General features: G+C 39.1%; 1 protein-coding gene across 1 annotated transcript in view; it reads right to left on the reverse strand.

The window, feature by feature from the left end:
• Window positions 1-20,411, reverse strand: part of ZFX (zinc finger protein X-linked) — a 54,903-nt gene extending 34,492 nt beyond the window's left edge. The window contains exon 1 of the mRNA XM_040633403.1: window positions 18,866-20,411. The gene's annotated coding sequence lies outside the window, so the exon portion shown is untranslated. The remainder of the gene's footprint in view (window positions 1-18,865) is intronic.
• Between the last annotated feature and the right edge of the window lie 2,045 nt (window positions 20,412-22,456).

A 22,456-nucleotide genomic window follows, 5' to 3' on the forward strand; every position in this document is an offset into this window, starting at 1 on the left:
GGGGGGGGGGGGGGGGATGAAAATAGCCTCTCCACTGGCATTTCTGCCACTCCCACAACAAATGACGAGGAAGCCTGTTACATATGAGGGCTGGGGCCAAGTCCTGAGGAGGCATTCCTGCAGTCTCCATCTGCCACACACTGATCCTCTGAAGCACCGCTTCCATCATGGCACTCCCCTGCTCAGAAAGCCTGCAGTTCCCCAATATGCAAGCTGCTCTAAAATATTAACCCCAGCCATCACAGCAGACTTATTTGCCATTATACCCATCATTTTACATCCTATCCATCTATTTTCTAACGGATATTCTGGCCCAAATGGAGGGTACCCATTCAACTTATTTTTGACTTAGGTGAGCAGTAATTATTAAACGGTTTTAACTGATTATTTTTAATTGTCATTACAAAATTCAAATCAGGAAAAAACATGTTTTGTATTTCCAAGCGGAGATGACTATCCTTCAACTTTGTAACCCCTGTGGGGTTAGAAGTAATTCTCTCTGACAATCAGAATGAAACCAATGTTCTTAGAACAGAAGCCATTTAGAAGAGTTCTCAAGATTGTGAAAAACTAAGAGTGGGGAATATGCACTAATAACATAACTGAAATTGCTGCTGCCTTTGCTGCAAGAACCAAGCCCAGAGTTGAATCTGGAGACAAGCAGAAAGGTTCAGGGAACCAATACTCTAACAACTTAGGTGAACAGATACCAACGTTTTGTCTGATTACGAGATGTCCTCAAAAATACTTCTGAGACCCCACTCTCACCTCAAGGTCAGTAAAAAAGTCCCTTCCCAGTTGCAAAAATCATGATCCTAAACATGGTGTGGAAGAATTCACAAAAGAAAAACATACAGTTTTAAGGGAAATAATGGGTTGAGAGAAACTCAAAAAACTCACAAACACTTTCTTCCATTCTTAAAAAAAAAACAATAAAAACGCCATACCAAGTTAATACGTATAGCAAGGGCACTTATCTATCTTAAATTAGGGATAACAAATATAATATAATTCCATCTTGGATCTCTTGATGCCTAGACACTGTAATGATCTCCCTTCTTTAGCAAGTTAACAGGGTGCTTACATATTCACTTTGCTTTTTGCAGCTATTATGCATACAAGAATTACTTTTCTGCTTTTGGTCTCCCAAAAACTCACTGCCTTTTAATTTTATGATTCAACCCTAGTTCCTCTCCCTAAGTCACACTCAGAGAACTAAATTGTACTATATACAGTAAATGGAATTGCTCAAGCTGCAGGAAAGGCAAAAAGCAGATCTGTCTCTAAGAGAATTATTTTTCCTTTTTCTTAAGTAAACTCTACCCCCAACATGGGGCTTGAACCCCTGACCCTGAGATGGAGTCGCATGTTCTACTGACTGAGATTTTTCTTAGAGCAAAAGTGGAACTAGTGAAAATTTACATTTAAAGCCTAATTAACATCTTCCCTCTTAAGCTACATTTCTTTCCAATTTTTCCCCCACGTTGTTCGATGTTGGCCATTATTTCTTCAGATACCTAATTTTCACTTATATTTCACTCCCCTTACGAATTCAGCCCTTAAATTAAATTTCTCTCTAAGCTAGCCACTCTTAAATTCGTCAGATCCTCTTTATTTTCACTGCTACCTCTCTAAAAAGCTCTGGTTGTCTTACATCCAGAACCTAATGGGGTCTTTCCAATTAAAAGACTTGAGCCCTTCTAGCGGGTGCCGAGCTCGCTCAGTCTTAAAGCATGCGACTCTTGTCTCAGGGTCATGAGTTCGAGCCCCGTGTTGGGCACAGAGATCACTTAAAAAGAAAAAAAAAAAAAAGACCTGAGCACTTCTTATACTCAAGGAATTTTCTTCTGTTGTTTCTATATTTCCTTCCATTTTCTCTGTTCATTCATATTAGAATTTTTATTATATGATGTAATGACTCTTAAATCTAGCCTCCATGTTGCTTTTTCATTATTTTCTTTCTACTACATTCTCAAAACCCCTAAACTTTTTTCTAAGCTAGCTAATTTGATCTTTACTCCATCTACTGAATTTTTATCTAAAAAGGTCATATTTTACTATCAAAATAAACTTAGTTTCTTTTCCATAGCAATCTTTTCTCCTTTTTTGGTGGATACAGTATCTTCCCAAATATCTCTGAAGATCTGAAGTTAACTCTATATTCTAAATTAAACGGTCTCCTCTGCTATCTCATTATTCAATCAGTTAGATTTGGTGCCTCTTTTCAGACGGCTGATTTTCCTCAAAAGCATGATTCTTCTAGGTTGTCAATTAATACCTGTAGATGAAGGTCAAGACCAAAGTTACATTCTGATAGCTGGATTCTATTTCCTAGCTCAAGTGAGAATCCCTGTTTGTCTAGCAATGAACCTAAATTATGACTACGTTTAGAGCTCTAGAGTCTAGAAGAATGAGGCCAAGGGAGAGAAAAGAACCATGTAAACAGCCAGGCTTTCCTTTAGTGATAGACAAGCATCCCATCTTCCAAGTACTGGAGGTCCCATAATCCTCAGGTTAGCTACAAGCTACCTAAAGCACTACCCCTTTCTCCCCACAGTACCCACTTTGGAATTTCCTATGGACAATTTGTACATCAGAGTGCTGAATACCTGGCATTATCTCAGGAGGAAAACCACGAGAAGATATCTATACTGATAGGTAAATGACTTAGCTTTTCATACCTTTAATTATTCGGCTGTGCCCACCGCTTGCTCTTTCTCCTAGGACATCCCTGTTTCTGAGATTAGGGATAATGCAGAATGAAATTTCTGGATGGTCCTTCCAACTTTTTGAATAAGGCTACAGGTTCACTAAGCTCTTTAGGGTTTTGCCATTGATTCCCAACTGCTTTATTCAACCAGAAATTCGTCATATTCTGGTTTGCAAGTGGCATACCTCTCAGGTTTTTTTTGTTTCTCTGGATTTTTCTACTTCTTCCTCAATGATTTTGAAAGGGAAAAAAAAAGTAAATGTGTGTATTCTCTAGTCTATCTTGAATTTGAAGTCATTATGAATTTGCATGTGTCAAACAAAACGACATGGAAATATATAAAAACAAAAAAAAATCTGAAACAAATTTTTAAAAATCAATAGTAGTGACAAGTTACAACTCTTACCAACACTTGACAGATCAAATACTCAAAACCTAAGGAAAGAGGGGTGCCTGGGTGGCTCAGTCAGTTAAGCATAATCTGCTTGGGATTCTCTCTCCCCCTCTCCCTCTCACCCTGCTCTCATGTGAGTGCTCTTTCTCTCTAAAATAAATAAAATCTTAAAAAAATTTAAGGGAAGAGATGTATATAATTAACAATATTAATCTAATAGCTTTATTTTAAATTCCATTCCTGAAGAATAGTATATTTTGTTTTCAAACAACCTTGCCCACCTTCCGTGACAAGAATAGGATATAATGCTTGCTGCTGTAAATGTCAGAGCCCCTTCCTTCCCTGACCTGTCCTACTTGGAACTTCTGTACACTTGCTCAAAATTTCAATGGCAAGTTTTTGTTACAGATTAGTTTTTTCCATAGAACCATTCTGAGCCAATCAATAACTTCACAGTTTTGTTTAAAGTCTAAGAGTTTGAACTTTCAAAATCTATTAAAATTTGGTCCTAAAATGACAAGTCTTCTTAATGCCTTATTTTTCCAAAGCCCTTATTCATGCTCAGACTAAGAGTTGCCAAAGTACCCTCTGAACCTAGTTGCACTGATGTGCTATCAATACCAAGCACTAGAGTTTTTAAATGTCTTGGCCTTTAAAACTGTAGCTTGATGTTGGGAAATCCATATCCTTTCTAACTAGTTTTCCGTATGTAAAGCAGTACAGCCTCCTTAATGCAATACTGCTATTTAATTCACTCAATAATTTATCAATCCATGTTCATTACACAACAATCTACCCCGGGGGGTGGGGGGTGGAAGGATGGACAAAAAGGGGAAGGGAAGTAAAAGGTACAAACTTTTAGTTATAAATTAAGACACGGGGATAAAATGTACAGAATAGAGAATTCAGTTAATAATATGTAAAAACTTTGTACAGTGACAGATAGTAGCTAAATTTATCATGGTGATTACTTCATAAGGTATATAAATGTTGAGTCACTACATTTTAGGATACTGAATATACCGTACCACGTATACTAAATATACTGTAATATATAATACACTGAAACTAATATAATATTGTATGTCAACTATACTTCAATTAATAAAATAATGTATAAAAACTCATCTCTTTGGATCACTCTTCTTGATTTTGTCCTGAAAAATATTTTTAAAATAGGTTATTAGTCTTTGCTGAGCTTTTGAACAGAAATCCTATTCACATATCTCCTCTAATAAAGTATTCCGCCTTTAGTTGCAGGTGTACTGGAGTGGAATATGTCAAACACTTGATGTGATAAAAGGATAAAGACAGTTTTCTGACATAATATGAACTGGAGATTATTTTAAACTACACTGTACATGGAACAGTTAATTTAAATAAAACTGTAGGTGGAGAGGCATTTTAAAAGGTCAATCTCTGTCAAATACAGTACATGATAAAGAAAGACTGGTATTATCAGAAACTGTTTCCTCCCCTTTTCCTTTTTCCTGCACTTGCCATCTTTCCCAAAACTGGGCATTTAATTCATGAACTGATTATTCCCACAGTTCTTAATTGACTAAGTGCTTTTCTTATCAAATTCCTTCTTAATGAGTAATGTCTCCTTATATTCGAAAATCTTTCTGATAATGTATTAGAACTTGGGTGCCTTTTTTTTTTTTTTTTTTTTTTTAAAGATTAAAGCATTCTTGTTTTCATGTTACTTCATTTAAACTAGTAAGTGCCCTCTTAGTTTTCTGGTAACTGGTTATAAAATCATGTATTACAGCTTTAGAGATTTTAAACTATTAAATATTCTTTTTTTTTTTAAAGATTTTATTTATTTATGTGACAGAGATAGAGACAGCCAGAGAGAGAGGGAACACAGCAGGAGAGTGGGAGAGGAAGAAGCAGGCTCCCAGCCGAGGAGCCCTATGTGGGACTCGATCCCGGAACGCCGGGATCACACCCTGAGCCAAAGGCAGACGCTTAACGACTGCGCTACCCAGGCGCCCCTAAACTATTAAATATTCTTAAACTATGAAACTTCTTAAAATTACTGTCTTGCCATATCACCAACACAATAACTTAACTAATATTGACCCTACTTTTTCCCTCACCTACATGACCACATGCTTATTATGGCTTTTTCTAAATACATTACCTTGGGTCTGCAAGGTTCTGTAAACTCAGTGCTGACACTAACACTGTTCTCTGTATGTGTTAAACACTGGCAAAAATATAACACCAGGCTTTTCAACAACTATAACAAAATTTTTTTTTTAAAGATTTTATTTATTTGGCAGAGAGAGAGTACAAGCGGGGGGGGGGGTCATGGCAGGCAGAGGGAGAAGGAGAAGCAGGCTCCCTCAGCGGGGAGCCCAATGTGGGGCTCCATCCCAGGACCCTGGGATCATGACCTGAGCCAAAGGCAGCTGCTTAACCAACTAAGCCACCCAGGCACCCCTGTAACAAAATTTGTAAATTCATAGTTGCAGAATTATAAAATGTTTTTATATTGATCTTTTGCTAATGCAATTAGTAGTATGTTTTGTAACTATAACTTGTTAAATCCTTTAATAATTAAAAAAAGAAAAAAAATAAATAAAGACCAGGCTAGACACCACAGGGACTGGTTTGCAATACACCTGCTTTTTCCTCTTTTTTTTTTTTAAAATAAACCGTGTTGAGGGAACACCTGCTTCTTACATGACTAACAATGGCGTGCTCCACTGAGTATCAGCTCCAGGTTAAGTATCAGCAGGATTAATTCCATGATCATTCTCTGGGGCAAAGTTAGGGAGACAGCCAATTTATACCCCACCAAAAGAATTCAAACCTGGCTCTTTTCAGGAGTTTGGGGAGATAATAAACTACTACTAGATAATAGTCTTAAGTGGGGGGGGGGGCAGGGACTGAGAGAAAGCACAAACATATAATATGCAATGATAAACATGAAGAAAAAAATTAAAAATCTTATAAGAAGTCTATAATTCTATGCTAGCACATTGAGGGGAAACATGTTACCGTTATTAACTCAATAAAGGAAAACCCAATCACCATGAAATTGGGAGACAAATTTTTTTTAAATAAAGGAGAAAGTTGTCTCTTATCCTTTCAAAAAGCTCTAGGAACAAAAAGACATGGATTAAATTAAGGTAAAAAAATTAAAAGTATTCCTTCTAAAGTCAGTTAAGACAAGGACACCCTGAGATGCCTGGGTGGCTCAGCTGGTTAAGCAACTGACTCTTAATTTTGGCTCAGGTCATGAGTCTGAGTCCAGTACAGAGCTCTGCACTGGCACCGAGCCTGCTTAAGATTCTCTCTCTCTCCCCCTCTCCCTCTGTCCCTCCCCCCCAACTTGCTCTCATACTCTTCCTAAAAAAAAAAAAAAAAGACAAGGACACCCATTAACACTATTATTAAGATTACACGAAAATTTATAGCCAACGCAATTAGGTTAATAAAATGCAGGGGCGCCTGGGTGGCACAGCGGTTAAGCGTCTGCCTTCGGCTCAGGGCGTGATCCCGGCGTTCTGGGTTCGAGCCCCACATCAGGCTCCTCCGCTAGGAGCCTGCTTCTTCCTCTCCCACTCCCCCTGCTGTGTTCCCTCTCTCGCTGGCTGTCTCTATCTCTGTCAAATAAAAAAATAAAAATCTTTAAAAAAAAAAAGATAATAAAATGCAAAATACAATTATTTGAAAGAAATTGTACTTGTTTATGTATGATCTAAGTATGAAATCCAAAGGAATCAACTGAAAAACTACCATGAGTATGATTTTAAAAAGTGTACTGGTACAAAATTAATACACTTGAAGACAAAGGCTTCCTTATGTAACACATTAAAATCCCATTGATAAAAATACGTGAAAACTCTGTGATTAAAAAACACAAATATACAGATAAATCAGTCTTGCTCTTCAAACCCACAACTATATTGTCAATCTTTGACAAAGCGGCGAAGAATATGCAATGGGAAAAACACAGTCTGCCCAACAAATGGTGTTGGGAAAACTGGACAGTTACATGCAAAAGAATGAAACTGGACCATTTTCTACCACCACACACAAAAATAAATTCAAAATCAATGAAAGACCTAAACGTGAGACACGAAACCATTAAAATCCTAGAAGAAAACACAGGCAGTTAACTTCTTCGACATAGGCAACAGCAACTTCTTTCTAGATAGGTCTCTTGAGGCAAGGGAAACAAAAACAAAAATAAACTGTTGGAACATGATCAAAATAAAGAGCTCCTGCACAGCAAAGGAAACAATCAACAAAGCTAAAAGGCAACCTATAGAATGGGAGAAGATATTTGCAAATAACATATTTGATAAAGGGTTAGTATCTAAAATACATAAAGAACTTATACACCTCAACACCCAAAATAATCCAATTAAAAAATGGGCAGAAAACACAAAGAGATACTTTTCCAAAGAAAACATATAGATGGCCTATAGACACATGAAAAGACTTTCAACATCACTGATCATCAGGGAAAATACAAATCAAAACTACAATGAGATATCACCTCGCATCTGTCAGAATGGCTAAAATGAACAACACAAGAAACAACAGGTGTTGGTGAGGATGTGGATAAAGGTGAACCCTCTTGGCACTGCTGGTGGGACTACAAACTGGTATAGCCACGGGAGAAAACAGTATGAAGGTTCCCCCAAAAGTTAAAAATAGAACTACCCTATGATCTGGCAATTGCACTACCAGGTATTTACCCAAATACAAAAATACTAATTCAAAGGGATACATGCATTCCAATGTTTACAGCAGCATTATCTACAATAGCCAAATTATGGAAACAGCCCAAGTGTCCAATAACTGATGAATGGATAAAGATGTGGTCTATATACACAATGGAATATTACTCAGCCATAAAAAAGAATGACATCTTGTCATTTGCAATGACATGGATGGAGCTAGAGTATTACCCTAAGCAAAATATGTCAGTCAGAGAAAGACAAATACCATGATTTCACTCATATGTGGGATTTAAGAAATAAAACAAATCAGCAAAGGGGAAAAAGAGAGGCAAAGAGACTTTTTTTTTTTTTTGGTCAGAGAGAGAGTAAGCACAAGTAGGGGGAGCAGCAGACAGAGGGAGAGGGAGAAGCAGGCTCCCTGCGGAGCAGGGAGGACATGGGGCTCGATCCCAAGACCCTGAGATCATGACCTGAGCAGAAGGCAGATGCTTAACGACTGAGTCACCCAGGTGCCCAAGAAACAGACTTAAAAAAAAAAAAAAGATTTATGTATGTATTTATTTATTCAGAGAGAGAGAACACGCCCAAGTGAGCATGAGTGTGGGGAGAGGGTTGGTACAGAGGGAGAGGGAAAGAGAATCCCAAGCAGATTCCCTGCTGAGCGTGGAGCCTGATGCGGGTCTCAATCTCACAACCCTAAAATCATAACCTGAGCCAAAACCAAGAGTCGGACACCCAACCAACTCAGCCACCCAGGTGCCCCAAGAAACAGACTCTTAACTGTAGAGAAAAAACTGATGGTTACCAGAGGGGAGGTGGATGGGGGGATGGGTTAAATAAATTGCTGGGGAGCAAGGAGTAGAGCACCAGGTGTTGTATGGAAGTGCTGAATCACTTTATTGTACACGTGAAAGTAATATTACACTGTATGTTAACTGCAATTTAAATAAAAACTTTAAAAAAATCTTATTCTTCAATATTTTGAATTAATAGTATCAATTTTCCCTTAACCTCTACATTCAATCAAAATCCCAATACACTTTTGTTGTAAATCAGCTGAATTTATATATGTAGGTCCTCTTTCAGACTGTTCTATTCCACTGATCAATCTGGCTTTGTGCCCACTGTTTTAATCACTGTAACTTTATAATAAGCTTTGATATATAGTAGTGTAAGTCTTCCAACTTTTTCTTCAAGATTGTATTCCAGGCCCTTCGCATTTCCATAGAAGTTTGAGAATTGGTCTATTAAAAAAAAAAAAAAAAAGTCCTGTTGGGGTTTTGTCTGGCATTGCACTGAATCTCTACATATCACAACTGACCTGTTTGTAAATATTGATACTTCTGATCCATGGACGTTGTATCTCTCCCCACTAATTTAGTTCTTCTTCCACTTCTCAGTAAAGCTTTTACTAAAGGTCTTAGTATGTTTTTATTTAAATCCCGGTTAACACATAGTGCAATATTAGTTTCAGGTACACAATACAGTGATTCAACACTTCCATACAATACCGGGTGCTCATCACAACAAGTGCACTCCTTCATCCCCATCACCTGTTTAGCCCATCCCCCCACCCACCTCCACTCTGGTAATCATCAGTTTATTCCCTATAGTTAAGACCCTGTTTCTTGGTTTGCCTCGCTCTTCTTCCCCCTCTGCTCCTTTGTTTTGTTTCTTAAATTCTACATAGGAGTGAAATCATAATGGTATTTGTCTTTCTCTGACTTATTTCACTTAGCTTAATACCCTCTAGCTCCATCCACGTCATTGCAAATGGCAAGATGTCATTCTTTTTTATGGTTGAGTAATAGGTATTGGCTTTTAAATCTGATTTTCAAATTGTTTATTGTTAGTATAGAGAAATACAATTAATTTTTGCATATCAATCAATGCTAACCAACTATAATGGCAATAATCTTAGAAATAAATGTCACAGAGACAACAGAAAAAAAAATTCCATAGATTTAAAAAACAAAGTTCTAAATAATTCAATGGGCAATAGGAAAATTATAAAAATCATAATATATTTTATTTATTTTAAGATTTTATTTATTTATTTGACAGAGACAGCCAGCGAGAGAGAGAACACAAGCAGGGGGAGTGGGAGAGGAAGAAGTAGGCTCCTAGCAGAGGAGCCTGATGTGGGGCTCAATCCCAGAACGCTGGGATCACGCCCTGAGCCAAAGGCAGACGCTTAACAACTGCGCCACCCAGGCGCCCCAAAAATCATAATTTATTTAGAACTAAATAATAAAAATGAATTCATGTCAAAATCACAGCATCTAGTTATAGTTCAGAGAAAATTTATAGTTTTAAAGGCATATTAACAGCAGAGATTAAATATTAATGAGCTAAACCTTCAACTTAAAATTTTTAAATATCAGAATAAATGCAAATAAAGTAGAAGGAAAGAAATATTAATCGTATCAGTAGGAACAGAAAGGATCAATAAGAGAACTATTTAGAAAGCCTTAATAATATAGGCAAGTTACTGGTAGTACTGGTCAGAAAAAAAAAATTAATGAAATTAATATTTTAAAGTCATTATAGAAGCCTATATTTTATACCAGTATATTTGAAAATTTTTATTCTTCTAAAATATTGTTTCTTTTGTATAAATAACAAAAAAAATCCAAGAAAAGCTAAAAAGACTTATCATCATGAAACTATTACTGTATCAAAAACCAAATCACAAAAAACACCAGTTTCACAGATGAATTCTGACTTTCAAGAAACGGAGCATCTCCATTAAATACAACTTGTTTCAAAATATAACTCATCTTATGAAGTTAACATAAGCTTAATATCAAAACAAAACAAAGACTATACCAAAAAGGAAAAGTACTTGGCAACCACAAAGGGATGCAAATATCCCGGGCATCCAAAGACAGTTTAAAATAGAAAATCTAGGGATGCCTTGGTGGCTCAGTTGGTTAAGGGTCTGACTCTTGATCTCAGCTCAGGTCTTGATCTCAGGGTCGTGAGTTCAAGCCCCATGTTGGGCTCCACACTGGGCATGGAGCCTACATAAAAAAAAAAAAAAAATCTATTAATGCAGTTCATCACACCAACAGATGCAGCAAAAGCACACACAAAAATCAACCTTCAAGACGAAAACTCTAAAATGATAAGTAGAAAATAAACTAATATCTATCCCCTTCAAAAAAAAAACCCCACTACAGCATGATATTTAATGATAAAATATTAGAAGCCCTCCATTAAAGTACCCAGAGAAGGATGTCTGATACCAATGCTTCCATTCAACACTGCTAAATGCATTAGTCAATGCAGTTCCAAAAAAAATAATTGAAAAGAAACAGGAGGCAAAATCTAATGGAAAAGAAGAAATAAAACATTAATTATTCACACTCAACTACTTAGAAAATGCAAAAGAATTATAAACTACTACTTGCACGTTTCATTCAATCTAAAGATACTACCAACTCTAAGATGCACCTTGTTTTACATACAACTAAGAAAAAACACTGCCAATTAAACCAATGCCACACTTTTTATCTAGAATTTTCATGTTAGATTGAGGCCATTCTTTTATACTTACACATATTTTATCATAACTTGTGCATATATAGAAAGAAAAATAAAAGCAAAAACAAATTGGTATGATCTTCCTAAAACTTCACATTCAGGGTCCTACCATGGATTGCCTTTGTACTCAAAGCTATTCAATCTTTCTTAACAATATTGTCCTCTGCCAACAGGAGTGTTGGTGACACTTAAAATTCTCATTATCTATGGGATTTTCTTTCCAATCGGACAACCACTTCACAATTTCTTCTGCCTTCAGTTGTAGTGTTTGGCATGAAATAACAACACAACAATGCGCATGCTCATTTAAGTGATGACAAAATGAAGAGTGCTGACCAAGTGTGTGAATGTGTATGCAATGAGAACTACATCATGACTGCTGTCTGAACGACCGTGATTATAAGGTGACCTACAGAAAACCTATTTTGATTTTATAAATTCTAAAATATAGGGGGGGAAGCGCATCTCAGTATCTATGAAATACAGTATGAGCAAAGATCAGCAAAGTTACATGATGAATACACCTAAGTCCATAGTATTCCCTATACATTAGCAATAACTAAATAAAAATAATAACTAGTAACAAAATTCTATTCACAACAAAACTTGCATAGTATCTAGCAAAAAAAATCTAACAAAAGTTGTGCCAAGAGCTTTACTGAAAAGCAATAGGGCGTGCTCAGATTCAAATCCCAGCTCCTCTACTTAGCAAGTATCTATACATGTCTGTATATTTATTCTATACATTTGATGCAAATACAGTAAAAATCCAACAGTTTTTCATAGACATTGACAAACTGACCCCAAAACAGAAAGAAAATAGCTTTAAAAGTTTTGAAGAAAAAGAACATATTATAAAGCAAAAAAAAAAAAAAAAGACTGGGTTATAAGGCTATCATTATTAAATCAGAGTGGTACAGATATAGACAAACAGACCAATGAAATCAGAAGAGAGAAACTAGAAACAGATGTGTATATATGAGAATACAATAAACCTCAGGAGTTTCATTATAAATCAGTGGGGAGAAAGGATGAATTACTCAATGAAACCGTATTAAAAAAATAAAATAAGATCCTTACATCACACAACAGAGAAAAAAATTCCAGATGAATTAATGACCTAAATATGAAAAAGTACAGTATCAGTATGACCTTGGGGTAAGGGAAGAACTTCTTGCAGATACAAAAAAACATAAGCCATCAGTGGGAAAAAAAATGGAGAAAACTGGCTACCTTCACATTAAGAAGTCCTACACAAACAAGCTAAAAGATAAACCACAGACTAGGAAATGATATTTTCAGTATGTATAATTACAAATCATTAATATTCAGAATATAAAAAAAGAATATCCATCAACCAATGAGAAAAAGGAAACAACCCAATAGAAAAATGGACCTAAAAATAAAAACAAGCAAGTCAGAGAAAATTCAAATGGTCAATAAATATGGGGAAAAAAGCTCAACCTCAATAGTAATCTAAGAAATGCAAAGTGAAAACAGCAATGAGATACAATTTATACTCAACAGATTGGAAAAAATCGCAAAAGCTAATCTTTTGGCAGTAGTCTCCAGAAATAGAGGCTCATATGCAGCTGGTGGGAGTGTCAAACGGAACACGATTTGATGATCGGCAAGTCCCATCAAAGTTGACAAGTGCACACTCTTGAATGTAGCAATTCTACAACTATAATCTCAAGAGAGAAGAACCCCACATAAGGATGTTCACAGCAGCATTGTTTGAAACTGCACAAAACTACAAACATAATGGCCCCTCCATAAGAATAAATAAACCACACTATATTATACATTGAAATACAAGTATAATGAACTAGGTCAATAGTTTTCAAATTTCTTGGTCTCAGGACCCTTTTAACATTCTTAAAAATTGAGGACCCCAAAGAGTTTTTCTTTATGTGAGTTCTAACCATAGATATTTATATTAAGAAATCAAATCTGAGACACTTAAAAATATTTATTAATTCATTAAAAACAAGCCAACTGTACATAAACACTTATTTTAAAATAATTATTTTTCAAAACAAAAAAATTAGTGAAAAGAGTAGTAGTATTTTACATTTCTGCAAATCTCTTTGTAAAGACAGGTTTAATAGAGGACAGCTGGATTCCCATAAACGCTTCTGTGTTCAACCTATTATGACATCATGTATCATGTAGCCTCTGTACAGCACTCATGCAGTGCACACAAGAATGCAGCCAGAAGAATCTTATGGCTCCCTGGGAATTCCTAGAGCACAATCTGAGAACTCCTGAACTAGATCCACATACAAAATGGCTAAACCTCAAAAACACAATGTTAAGTGAAAAAAATATATGAGATGACACACACAGTATGATACCATTTATGTAAAGTTAAAACACAAAAACCAATACCTGATAATGGTTTTGGTACATATATATTAGGACAATTGTTACTTCTTACAAAGAAAAGACAGGAATGGGATGGGGGCATTCTTTAAATGGATCTGTGAGATTTTCTTTCTTTAAACAAACAAAAAAGGTTATGAAGCAAATATGTAATAAACTATTAAGTTCTGTTAAATCTGGGTGATACCTGCTTTTCAGGAATTCTGAAATATTTCACAACTCAAAATTTTTAAATATATTTTTTAAAATCCTACACCTACTTCTCATTGAGTTTTCCTTAAAGTGTGTCTCCTCTGAATAAAATATAGTTATGAGATACCTGGATTTTTTTTTAACATTTATTTATTTAGGGGCACCTAGGTGGCTCAATAGGTTGAGCATCTGCCTTCAGCTCAGGTCATGATCTGGGGATCCTGAGATCAGCCCCACATTGGGCTCCCTGCTCAGTGGGGAACCTGCTTCTCCCTCTCCCTCTGCCGCTCCCCCCACTCGTGCTTTCTCTCTCGCAAATAAAGAAATTAAAATACTTTAAAAAAAGAAGACTTATTTATTTTAGAGAGAGAACACACCCTAGCAGGAGGGGCAGAGGGAGAGGGAGGGAGAATCTCAAGCAGACTCCACACTGAGCACAGAGCCCACTGCAGGGATCAATTCCAGGACCATGAGACCATGACCCAAGCCAAAACCAAGAGTCAGACACTTAACTGATTATGCCACCCAGGCGCTCCAAGATACCTGGGTTTTTATTTAAAAAGTTGTTTGGAAAAATAATTTGACAGGAGTAAGAATAGATTGGCCATATTCACCCCAAAAAGTTAAGCAGTGGGGGCAGGGATTACCCCGCTCATGTAGTGTGCCTTAATATGCATACTCCTTGGTCAAAGGATTAGATGCTTTAATATCTGAAAACTAATCAACTACAAAAAGAGTTTTCTATAATCAATAATGGAGATCATTGTTTTTAGAGATAAATGACCATATGCCAGGTACTGCTCAAGGATAATAAAGGAGAACTTGTCTCTACATTCAGAGTTCAGAAAAGATGACAAAAATATAAACACACAGTAATAATAGGTTAAATGCTAAATTAAAGTTGCCCACACGGATATGAGACAAAGAATGAGCCTGGAAAAACAATAGTGCCAGTAACAAGAAGAAAGTGAGACAGAAAGACTTGTTTGAGGGGCTCTGAGTTAAAAAACAAATAAGAAAAAAGACTCTCTATAAATAATATTGGAAACCTACAATATACCAGATAAATCTGGTTTCAGCCATGTTGAAACAGTAACACACCTGGGTAGGGATGGTCAGTAGGCAACTGGAAATGCTAGATAAGAAACTAGAAAAGAGGGTGGGCATGGTAAACGGGCATGGGAGAAGATTCAAGAAAAAGGATAGAGGATTGTCCTTGAGGGAAATCCCATGACAGAAGACAGAAAAGGCACAGAATGTTTCCGAAACAAAGAACACTTTTATTCAATACACCCAATGACATGTTGTGAAAGTTTCCCAATTTCAGAAATAGTGGATTCAGGAATAAGCGCAATGAAAAGAAATAAAAGTACTGGTGAGGGGAACGGGAAGACAAGTGAGATTTTTGTAAGATGAGCAAACCTAGGAATGTTTCTAAGGAAAGGGAAAGGCCCCAGCAGAGAGGGCAATGATGCATGCAGCAGAATCACTGAAAGAGCCCCTTCCCAGATGGGTGGAGCGGACAGGCAGAGCGGTTGTAGGCCTGAAGGAGGCCAATTCTTCCTGCAGCAAAGAACGGGAGGAAAGCCTAGGTAGAGACAGAGGAAGAGTATGCAGTGGAAAGGAAGGAAACGCAAATGCTTAGATCAGATTGTTGTCTCTTTCTGGTTTAAGTAAGAGATTAGGTAATCTCTGTGAGGCTGAGGGGTTTCAAGGACGGGTGGAGGAGTTTGAGAGTAAAAAAAATAGTCTGGAATTGCCAGTGTACACAAACACAAATAACACAAGCAAGGTCATCAAGGACAACTACCAGTCCGGATGGGGTTAGAGAGGAAGCATTTACAAAGAGCAATGTGCGGGGAAAAAATTTTTTTAATGCACTGTGGGCACATTTTTTAAAAAAGGAAACTTGAACCTATCTGAAATATACACATAAATTAAAAACTAACACCTCATCTATCCAAAATGGTTGGGTAATAAGGTGTTACGCCAGTTTTCCAGATCATCAAAGTCCACCCTTTCAGGCAAAAACATTTTATACTGAACGGTTTCCAATAGAAATCCTTCTAAAATACACATTATCTGTTTTCTTAACTATAAAACTTGAATCTCAATCTTAACCATCTACTCTTGCTGTACCAGAACACCTAATGCCGCTGTACTGTGTGTGCAGCTAGACAATTCTCTTTTTTAGAGCTTTTCTGTGTCTTTCCCAGCTGTCAAGATATAAAGCAACTGGTTCTTCTAAGTTTATGTTTATCCTTACCACCTCAACAACCACAGCCCACTTGCTTAGCAACTTGTTTCTAGTCAGCCTCCCACAATGCAGTGTTTCTCCAACTTTCCTAAACCATGGCCCCTTATGATAAACAGAATCTTCAGCTCCCTTCCATCCTCTCATGGAGCATCAGTGCTCTGACCTCTTGCAGTCCAGGAAAATGGAAAAACCGAAACAACTTTCTAGTAAATACACTACCTATAGATTTAGATCATAAAATTCTAGGAAACACATTCCCCACAAGTCCATCTAGGACAAGTATTAATCAAAACATGAAAACGTTTGGCTTAGCAAACAGCCTTAGTCCTCTCTCAAACAAAAGGGTAGTTACTATCACCAGAGGGAAGATCAGGGATTGCAAAAGGCCATCTGAAGGCTGCTGCCTTTTTAGTAACCTTTCTTCTGATCTAACTTTTCAAACCGACTTCTGAAAAAAATCACCATGAGAATACTTACAGGTTCATTTCTCATCTTCATAAGTAACCCAGAGCACTAGTGCTGCAATTTTCAACCACGGTAAATGAAAAGTTAGAAACCTCTACCTCTTTGTTTACTACAGAAATTATAACTGAGAACTAAACGTTATTTGGAGAAGTTAGGACAGAAAAGAGCAGCTCTCTAGTACAAACGGATCATTGAAAAAAGTAGCAAAACTGGCTTAACTTCCGGACAGTTTTGATAATCATTCAGGTAGTGAAACACTGATCCGTTTGCTACTCTCATTATTTCTCAACTCTGAAACTTTTCCTAGTCCAATGGAACTGTTAAGTAAATATAAAGCCCAGCTCAGGTGTATCGTCATCCTTCTACATGAGGGCTTCCCTGGCCAGCCCGATGGTAAAAGCCCTTCTACCCGGCAAGCAAGCTCTTCCACCTTTTCTAGCCAAGATTCCCACCACCCTCCTACTTTCACCATCGTCTCCTGCCAAACTACAGATACTTGCTGGTTTGTTTTTAATTTTGTGTGTGTGTTTTTTCCCCCAAATACTTGGTATTTTGTGAAGAAGCTTCACCCTTGAAATGCCCTTTCCCCACCCCCCACCTCTCCTTAACAAAGTCCTACCCATCCTTAAGTAACCTCAAAATGTCACCTACTTCAGAAACCCTTTCCTCATGCTCCAAATAGAAACTCTGCCTTCCTCTGCAACCCCAGTAATTGGTTGTACCTTTCCCGCAGCACTTGAGTGCAATTCACCACGTCTCCTCCGCCTCTGAACAACGAACTTCTTGCAGCCACCGTCTGCGTTACAAGAACCTTTCTAATCTTTCTTATCAGCCAGCATAGTGCATCGCTAACACTGGGTTCCAAGTTTACAGGGGAGCTGTGCAGTATGCAATCAAAAGTCCTTTAAGGGACGGAATGGCACCTAAGAATTTTTCAAATCAAATAAAAAAACTAAAAAACATGGCAAGCAGATGAACAATAAACACTGCATCACTAAGAAAATAAAAAACTTTCTGCCCTTCTTACTCCTCAAAAAAAAAGTTAATACCAAGAGATCACTAATAGCTTAAATGGACCTTTTCAAGAAAGTTGTTTTCAAATAAATGAGTTGAAAAGACTCCTTAAAAATTTTATTCCTCGTTTTCGTGCTGTGCAAGTTACACTTTCCCCCGTTGGATAAAAGAGTGATGAGAACTTCTTTCCTATCGAATTTCATTTTTATTTCTTTATTCGGGTACTAGAGGAAGCAATGAGTGTTGGAAAACCGCATTGAGGGCACCATAATAGCCACGTACGACGTTGAGTAAAAATAAAATGTCGTGGGGTTCCATTTGCCGTAGTGAGCCCAGATGCCTGGGCTGCCACCCGTCCCGACAGCCCTCGGGCTGCTACAGGAGCGGGAGAAAGGCGCGGGGCCAGGGACGCTGAGGGACGAGATGGCCGCCTGCGGCAGCTCAGTTAAAATGCAGCGGAAGCAGCAGCCAGTCACGGGGCTCCGGGAGGCAGGGCAGCAAGGTGGCGCTGCCGCCGAGCGCCGAGAGCCTGAGCGCCCATCATGGCGGCAAGGGCAATGGCCGCTGTGGGGAGCGAGCACGCCCCCTCCGCGCGCACACGCTGCCGTGCCGGGCCTCGGGGCCCGTCACCGGAGGAGCCGCCGCCGCCGCCGCCGCCGCCCGCTCTCCGACCCCCCCTCACGGGCTGTAGCGGAATTTTCTCTTCAGACGCCGCCTTCAAGATGGCGGCTCCCCCTCCCGACAACCCCCTCAATCGTCCCCTGCAGCAGGCGCCGAGCCGCCGCCATCTTGTCCCCCGTCCCTCCCCCCCTCGCCGATATTTACATAGCGAAAATCGGCCCGGCCGGCCTGCGGCCTTCACCTCACGCCTGCAGCCTTCGCCTCCTTGCCAGGCCTCGCCCCCGCGCGGTGCCCCGGGCAGGCCGCGGCGCCGACCCGACGCCCCTCCGCCGCCTCCCGGGCCACCGGGCGACCCTCCCCCAACCCCCCGCCCGTTCACGGAGCGCGCCTCCGCCGCCGTTCGGGGCAGCCGGGCTCCTCCCCGGGCCTAACTGCGGCCTCCTCGGGGCCTGCTCGGCGCCACGCGCCGCACCGCCCGGCCTAGCGCGGAAGGGCGCCTCGCGGGCCGCCGACCAGGCCGGGACCAGGCCGCTGCGCGCGCGCTAGGCCCCACGGCCACGGCGGCGCCCGGAACTCACCGGACGGGCGTGCGGGCGGTCGGCTACGGTGGCGGGTGCTGCAGGCCGGCCTTTCTCTGGAGCACTGGGCCGGGCTCCGGCTGGTGGGGCGGGCGGAGGGAGGGAGGAGGGGCCGAGCTCGGAGCTGACAAAAAGCGGCCCAGCTCCCCGGCACGGGCCCGCCGTCAGCACGTCACGTCACCGCCCGGGAGAGAGACCCAGGAAAATGCGGAAGGGTAGATAGGCCCCCTCCTCCGCCCGGTGTGTCCCCTTGGCGCCCCAGGTCGGCGCCGCTCACGCTCCGCGACCGGGGAGCCCAGTGGCCTCGCTGCGGCGGGGTCTCCGGCGGCCGGAGTCTCCGTGACAGCGCCCCCCTTCTTTCCACCTCCTCCGCGCTCCCGCCCGCCGCCGCCGCCGCCGCCGCTGCCGCTACACACGCGCCGCTGCCGCTGCCGCCGCCTCGGCCGTAAAGCCCGCGCGAGTCCGCGGTCGGCCGACCCCGTGGAGAGGAGGGCGGCCCGCACCCGACCCGGCCTGGCCGCCCCTCGCCATCTCCCGTGGGCCTCGGCCGCCCCCCGGGCCCTCCCCGGAGACCTACCGCCTCTCCGCGCCCGTCTTGGCCGAGGCGCCTGCTCGAGTTGTTTGCAGGCCCTCAGACCCCCGCCCGCAGTAAATGTGTTTTCTTCGTCCCTGTGGCTGGAGAAGATAAATTTAGCAATCCCCGCCGTCCCCTGCCTTGGCTTAAGAAAAAAAAAAAATCTTTGAAATAAAATGAAAATAGGCTTGCCAGTCTAAATGGGTGTGTGGGCACGAGGAGGGGGAGAAGGGTTATCCTACAGCTACTACCAAACCGTTTAATTTTTTTTTTTAACAAGCATTCAGTCAGAGGACCTAATTGATTTTATTAGTTTGCAGGATACAAAGATGAGGTAAAGGGTTACCTTTTCAAACTGGTTTCGCACATTGCAATGAACAGGAATTTTTAATGTGTATTTTCTATATGTCTGTATTTCAGAGTTTGGGAGCCTATGAAATTTAAGTCTTGCGTAATTGTTTCATAAATAATGAGTTTTTCACAGTCTAATATAGAGAGGGAGCAGAATTGAGTATGGATGTTTTTTACAAACTACTCAAACAAGCCTTTTTAAGTTTAAAAAGACTTAGAAAAATATGTATTTGGTAAACAAGCATTTATTAACTCCAAAAATGTGTATTTGCGTTTCCATTAAATTTTTATGTTCTTTCCATCTTGAACTTGGAACCCAAACTATGTTTACAAGTCAAGTTACTAGTTAAATGTTAAGCAATGTAATCCTTACATTAATCCAGAATCTGACATGTTTTATTTCTTCAATTCACTAAATGTTGAAGAAGTTTTTAAACAGTAAAGAACACAAAGGTTATAAAGCAAATAGCATACTGGCGTGAAGTCTCTTCAAATATAGAGGCCATGTATTTAGGTTCCTGTCATAACTTTTTAAAACTCCCAGAATGCAAGTTGTCCATTCCTTCAGACATTTTATAGTTATAAAATGCTTTCAAGGAGGAAAAAGGTATAATAAGAAATCTCTGAGGACGTACTGGATGGTAATTTTCCTCTCTGGGCTTTACCTTTGGTTTTTTGCAAGAGATTAAATTTCCTTTCAAAAATGATGAATGACAACATGCCTTCACCATTTCTAGAAAATTGCACTAGGTTGTGATACAGACTGTTTTCACAGAAAGGTAAATTAATATTTGTTCAAGTAAAATATGGGAAACAGCTTGTGTGTGCACACTAATATAATTTCAAAAAAAATGATAACCAGTGTTTTAAGTACTTTCCAAGGCCCTCCATTTAATGCTATGGTATGTCAAGAATGGGGTCTCATCACCATGTAGCTATAAGCGGCATGAATACAAAAACCTAATGTCAGCATTCTTGTTAGTTCTATAATTACCATCAAATACTTCTAAGTACACCAGTATAAAGCACTTCAGAAAAGAGTATCAAGAGTCATAAATGAAAAAGATGTTTCCTCAATTTAAAAGTCCAGAAGTAGTTTAAGTCTTCAAACTTTCCAGGGGCCCTTTGCTATTACTTTTCATACATAAGAGACTATTAACTTTGTTGGGAAACAAGGAAACAATGCCCTAGTTCTATTAATTATATTAGATAAAACTTTATTGCAGTGCAACAAATATTCTATAAATGATTATACAGATGAGCTCAACTATACTTTAAGTTGTCAAAAAAGGGAAAGTAATTTGTACTTTAAATCCATTTATGGAAGGCCATAAACAACAGTGTATGATAAACATTTTATTAGAAGTACACTCAATATAAAATACTCATGATAAATAAAGGAACAAAGAAAGTATAAGCAGCAGAGATCAGAAATTGTTCAGTGTTATAATAACATACAAAACATAGTTTTTGAAAATATTCACAGTAGGACCTGGAGGACACCTAAGATCAATGAAGGCATTTGGTAACCAAGCACTGAGTGATTAAGAACCTGACACCTTACACTTGAAGGGCAGCCTATCTTGCATTGATACTTTTGTTCACTGTTTTGGTATTTGGGACCTATAGAATTCTGGGCATAGAGTAAAAAGATGTGGTGCTTGCCCTTGGGGGAATTGCAAATGAGGCTGTGTGTGGCAGAATAAAAACATTCTTAAGTGCTTTCATTTTCTCACTTAAATAAGCACACAATAAAAGGAAATTTTATTTAGGTACATGGAGAGCAGAATATTTCAAAGTCATATGCTATGAATACAGAATAGATGGTTTCAATGCAGTCAAATGGATTTTGGTTATGTGCTAAAATTTATTTGTTCCTTCAGAGCTCTTAATGTATATCAGATAGTTAAAAACATCTACTCCAGGTTTTGACAGTGTTTTAATAACTTAACTAAAATCCCTGACATGTTTATAGGTCCTTGAGCCAGAAATAATACAAGGCCTTTCAATCACTTTTCCAAAGATTAGTCAGTAAAGAAGCTATTAAAAAAAAGAAAAGAAAAAAAAAAAGAAGAAGAAGAAGAAGAAAAGCAGCTTTTGATTTTCACTCTACATCACTGACTGATGGAAATCCAAATGGGAAACAGTAAATTACTGCCTTAGAAAATAGAGACCTTCCTGAATAAAGTTGTAGTAATTCATTATTTTATATCCCAAAGGTTGAAAAATACTCACTTTCCCCTAGAAAGGCCCTAGTTTTATTGAACTAAGCATGCCCTATAAAAATGAACCATTTATCTGATACTTGATACTTAAGTCATACTTATCTTAACATGAGCAAGTTGCATCATGTTGGAATTCAGCTGGCTATAATTAATGTCAAGTAAGAATTTTTAATCCGAGCCTTTAAGCTGCACACCCTCCCCAAGGGAAATAATTTTAAAATAAACAGTGACTGACAATTAGGTGATTTTCAAACAGTATTTTTTCACACAAGTCATTGGTTGAATAAGACATTGTTTAGTTCCAGAAAGTCACCAACAGCCAAATTCTCATGGATTATAAATCACAGAACACAGCAAACAAATTAGCTCCACTAAAAAGGTGAAAATCGAAATGTGAGGCCTAGAAACAATGACCTGTCTGGTGCCCAGCCGGGGCCTCTA

This window comes from Ursus maritimus, assembly GCF_017311325.1.
Source record: "Ursus maritimus isolate PB19 chromosome X unlocalized genomic scaffold, ASM1731132v1 scaffold_X1, whole genome shotgun sequence".
In the NCBI taxonomy this organism is placed as follows: Eukaryota; Metazoa; Chordata; class Mammalia; order Carnivora; family Ursidae; genus Ursus; species Ursus maritimus.